The sequence below is a fragment of the Sinocyclocheilus rhinocerous genome, unplaced genomic scaffold (genome assembly GCF_001515625.1).
Source record: "Sinocyclocheilus rhinocerous isolate Xijiao unplaced genomic scaffold, SAMN03320098_v1.1 scaffold968, whole genome shotgun sequence".
In the NCBI taxonomy this organism is placed as follows: domain Eukaryota; kingdom Metazoa; phylum Chordata; class Actinopteri; order Cypriniformes; family Cyprinidae; genus Sinocyclocheilus; species Sinocyclocheilus rhinocerous.
Genome location: NW_015662082.1, coordinates 181,532 through 186,774, shown reverse-complemented (window position 1 = coordinate 186,774; position 5,243 = coordinate 181,532). Strand labels below are relative to the sequence as shown.

At 37.7% G+C, this 5,243-nt stretch overlaps 1 protein-coding gene and 1 long non-coding RNA gene across 3 annotated transcripts in view; one reads left to right on the top strand and one right to left on the bottom strand.

The window, feature by feature from the left end:
* The window catches only part of LOC107727443 (KN motif and ankyrin repeat domain-containing protein 1-like), a 60,557-nt gene that overhangs the window by 22,553 nt on the left and 32,761 nt on the right, over window positions 1–5,243 (top strand). For both annotated transcript variants that reach the window (XM_016537313.1, XM_016537312.1), the window contains exon 2: window positions 1,219–1,316. The gene's annotated coding sequence lies outside the window, so the exon portion shown is untranslated. The remainder of the gene's footprint in view (window positions 1–1,218; window positions 1,317–5,243) is intronic.
* The window catches only part of LOC107727445 (uncharacterized), a 16,320-nt gene continuing 14,157 nt past the window's right edge, over window positions 3,081–5,243 (bottom strand). The window contains exon 3 of the long non-coding RNA XR_001638356.1: window positions 3,081–3,091. This is a non-coding gene — a long non-coding RNA (uncharacterized LOC107727445). The remainder of the gene's footprint in view (window positions 3,092–5,243) is intronic.

Here is a 5,243-nt window from a genome sequence, read left to right as displayed (position 1 = left end):
TTTCATACTTTTCTGGACCTTGACAGTGTAATTTACTTGGCAGTCAGTCGGACAGTCACAAGCCTCCCGGTTTTCATCCAAAATATCTTAAATTGTGTTCCGAAGATGAACGAAGCTTTTACGGGTTTGGAACGACATGGGGGTAAGTGATTAATGACAACATTTTCACTTTGGGGTGGAGTATCCCTTTAACAGGTAATGAATGGTTTAGATTTATGAGATGTTCTGTAATATCGAATGTATCTAATAGTAAGTTTCAGCGAGATCTGTTTCACACACATTTTTATAATTTCAGGGCACATCTTCTCATATTATAATTTTCCTCTCAAGTTCCTCCTGTTCTCAGAGCTCTTGTAATTACAGGGACGGGTTGGATGTGGGATTACTGCTTTGATGTGAGTGTACAGTGACCCAAAGGGTCACAATGCCACTGTCTGTTCTCCTCCAAAGCTCACTTATCACAGCTCTCAACTTCCTGCTGAGAGCAGAGCTTCAGTGATCTCCACACAATACAGTGCATTATCTGCAGGAGGGTGCACTAGTATTGTCTTAACCTTATGACCCTTTGACCCCTCACACCATAAACAAAAACACAATATCAGTCATGAGGAGCTAATGTTCCCAAGGAGCTCCGATAAAGTTGTCCAATTGTTTCTGGTGTTACTTTTAATGAATCTGAAGCAATTTTCCTAAATTGCATATCTCTGAGCCATGTAATAATGAAAAGAGTACTAATAAAATAATCTTTAAGTCTTTAATCACTGTGTATTCTATAGCTTGGCTGAAAGCTCTTACACTTACAGATACTTAAAGATTTGTTATACAAGTTGAAGGTTTGGCTTGCTCTCTCTCTTTTTTTCCCATTAAATTATATGCTTTTTGTGTGTATATTTATTTCTGATCAGCTGCTCATGAAATGTTTGAAAAACTAGTCACAGCTGTCAGCACTGTTCAGCTCTAATAACATGTCTGAACATTAAATACATTAAACAGGCATCATCATGTCCATATGCAAATCAGCTTTAGCTGAAGGGGACAGTTAAATTCATAGGTTGTCAGATGTCATGGATAGTGACTACAGCAGAGCAAAAGCTGCTGCTTCATCCATGTATGTTTATACATTCCTTATGGATGTGTTTGTGTTTTTTCATTCTTTAAATGTCAAAGGATCAGTCGACATCATCCTATTGATCTCAATATCTCTTTCTCTCTCTCCAGGCAATGCTTGTCATCTGTTAAACGGCTTTCCTGCTGCACGCTTTGTTTGGAGAACATAAGCTCTGAACACTGTGGGCCTTCTCATCGCACAACGGCAGGTGATCTTTGTTTGTTTCTTCTCCCTGTCAACCTTGTTTTCTTTAAAGGTACTGTTTGCCCAAAAATGTGAAATTCTTCCATCATTTAGTCACCCTCATGTCGTTCACCTTCACCCTCATTCCAAACCTGTATGACTTTCTGCTGTGGAACACAAAAGAAGATACTGTGAAGAATGTTGGGAACCAAACAGTTTTGGTTCCTATTGACTTACTTTTTTTTTTTTTCCCCATACAATGAGAGTCAGTGGTAAGCAAAACTGTTTGGTTCCCAACATTCTTCACAATATCATCTTTTATGTTACACAAAAGAAAGGTCATACAGTCAAGAAAGTCAGGTTTGGAACAACTTAAGGGTGAGTAAATGATGATAGAATTTTCTTTTTTGGTTAGACTCTCCTGTATCACCCAACGTCACTTTTTTTTATTTTACTGAGTGTTCTTATTCTAATAGGACATTTTTTTCTTGCTGAATGTGCATGCATGAATGCCTTGATTTGTAAATAAATGGCATTTTAACACATTCTGTCCACTGTTGTTTTATGGAGAAAGGCCATTTGGCCTCAACTTACTGAATATTTCCTTTCCTCATTTTCATGTTTAAAAAAAACTGATAGGTGTTCAATTAGAGGCTTGCTTGTGATTTACTTTGGTTGCTTGTGTGTGAATACCCAGACAGAGGCCTTTTGTGAACATGCTGGATTTGTCAATGGTTTTGTAGATGCTGCTGACACGTTGTCAACCACAGCACTCATTATACCTTTCAGTTTAAGCAGACAGAAGGGTCCATTTACAGACTATAATGTCTCTTTCAAAAGAACTAGGGAAAGCACCGCACACACAAGGTGTTAATCTGGTAAATTATTATTTTACTGTCGTTGGCTAACCATTTCAGTCATTCGTTTTGTAGTCTAAACAGCTTATTTTCATGTCTTCTTTATGAATCTCAGTTGACAAGAATATGGGTTACTATATACACTAACGTACAAAAGATTGGAGTTGTTACAATTTTTAAAAAAAAATGTTTTTTTTAAAAAAGAAGTCTCATCAAGGCTGCATTTACTTGGTTTAAAATACATTAAAACAGTAATATTGTGAAATAACATTAAAAGAAATGTCACTTATTCATGTGATGACAAAGCTGCATTTTCAGCAGTGTTCAGTGTCATATGATCCTTCAGAAATCACCCTAATATGCTGATTTGCTGCTCAAGAAACATTTCTTATTATCAGTGTTTAAAACAGTTGTGCTTTTTAATATTTTTTGTGGAAACCGTGACACATTTTTTTCAGATTTCTTTGAATAGTTCAAAAGGGCAGCATTTATTTGAATTCTTTTAAAAAAAGAAAATATTACTGACCTTTTAAATGTTAAGTATATAAGCAAATTTCTACTGCCAGATTGTGTCTACTGCATTCGTTCCTAGTCATGAGAGGTTTTACAGAGCATGCTTTAGTGGTCTGACAGTCTGACAGATCCTATGGGGAGAATGGGACGGGTGGAAAAGTGTGTGTGTGTTGGATGGCAGTTACACGGTGTAAATGTGGGGGATTCCTCAAACTGGCTTCGTCTGCCAGTGTCTAACCCAGATGGGATCCTTCTCTTCCTTGTCTGTGTGGTGAGACAAATCACTTCACTGTGACAACACCATTATCTACCTCTCTCCCACACTTGCTGCCAGTAAACAACTGAAAAGTTTTAGACAACAAATAGCTATGTGTGTCTTGTTTTGTTTTCTTATTTTTAACTTGATGCGTCTAAATCGTCAAGGTTTCTACTTAATCATATTTCTGTTCCCACCAAGCTCTCCTCAGGTCATTCATTCTCAGATAACATTATACGGCTTATCATTTAGCTATGGGAATATGTTCTCTCTACATATCAGAGGACCTTAAAGAGCGTCTCTCGGTTCCTGCTGATAAGCTCATGCCGTATTGGTCCACTTAATATCAGCATGAATGGCTGAAAGAAGCCATTTAATGGTCATCCTTGGCCATGACGTCACCTCAGAAGTCCCTCTGGACCATCTCTACAATTGGAGACAAAAGGCTACCAGAATAGTGGCCGGCTAGGGGAGATTCTATCTTATTTAGAGACTCAAATGTTGGTGTTGAACAGCTGATCTAAGTCGACGCTCAGCAGATGGCCGTGCATAAACAGTGGATAAGGTTTAGAAAATTAATTCAGATGGAATACATTAGACCACTATTAAGATTCTTTGCCGTATTAATGTTTGTTTGTTGTTATTATGTCTCTTTTTTGATCTGAAAAGTCTTTCGGTAGCTGAGATTGAGCCAGTTCTTGCTTATCATCACCTGTGTCCGTCACTGGCATCTATTAAAGTGAGTTTTACAAACGTATCCCAGTACCTCCCTGAAATGTATTGTTGCCTGCTTTACGGTTGCTCACTCGATTGAAAGCATAGCGGATGAATGATTTCCCAAACTTTCACAGGGGATGCTCTGGGTCTTTGTTGTGCTGATTTCGGGCAGGGCAACAGCTGAGGATGTGGCTTCAGGATCATAGGGACCTGTAGCGTGGGGAGCAGAGGGAAAATTGATTTTCAATGCGTTTTCTGACAAAATCTGGTGGGACACTTGTGTGAAAGCTAACGGTTCTGATGTGGCTAATTCCTTAGAGATCAGAAATCGCAGTGAAAAGCTCTGGTGATGGATGACACTTCTGATTAAATGTGCCTGTGAGTTTGTGTATGTTGTACCAGTTAATTCTTCTGGTAATTGCTTTTTTAGAGGGTTCATGTCCGTTGGATGCCAAGGTTTGCCCATTCCATGCATTTCCCAGCCTAATCAACCCCCTCTCTTCCCAGCCCCCCGGAATGGGCCCTTTCTCATTAGCACCATTATGGTCTAGCCAGCTTAAGTGGTTAAGCCAAACAAAACCCTTTAGCCTTTAAACGCAGCTCTAATTAAGGCTGGCAAGGTGTGTTTAGCGTTGGAATTTCTCTTGCTTCTTTGTAACTGCTGTCTGAAACATTCCTGTAGTGTCTGTCGACATGGAGCGCCCTTTGGGTTTTCAATTTCTTTCTTTCTTTCTTTCTTTCTTTCTTTCTTTTCTTTTCTTTTCTTTCTTTCTTTCTTTCAAATTAATTTTATTTGGGGATTATGTGTAGTAGCAGTAACTATATTTCTATATTTTAATATACATTAAGATATTGAAGATTAAAGATAATAAATTATATTAATTATATTATAAATATAATTAGAAATATTTCATTCTCATAAATTCTCCTCTGGTCCCTCAGTTGACTTTAAAAAATGTCTAGCTGAGGAAACCAAAAACCTTGTGTCTGTCATCAGTTTCAGTGGATTTCAATCCAAGCCAGTATGAACACAACTAAGCATTTTCATCCTTCTTTCATCCATTTCACAAGGTTGACTAAAGCTTATGTTTTTTAGAAGGTCAAGGAGCCCCTTAGACACAATTGTCTGAGACAAAGAACCAAACAATTTAATCTTAATCCTGCAGTATAATAGTGCTGGGCAGTATACCGGTTCATACCGAATACCGGGGTTTATTTTTGTTCAATTTTTAAAATTGTTTGGAATTATAAATATGAGCGTAGTTCGTCTGTTAATATCACATGCACTTTTTTTTGTTTGTTGTTTTTTTTAGTTTGTTACTCCGACGCAGGCAGTGTGCTGCATGAGACAAAAAAGTAATAGCCAAAACAACCGCATAGTGTAGTGTACTTGTCTTTAGTGTAGATGCATGTTGATTTTATCAGACGATGCCGTGATTATAAATGAGAGTGACTCCTGGTTAACATGTATTAAAAGGGGTCGTGTTTAGTCACTATTTAGTGTGGTATTTTTTGACAATATTCACTCATCATGACAGTAAAATAAGGCATTCTAAGTCAATATACTGCAGTATTTCCTCTCAATCAGTAGAAAATATGGTTAACACAC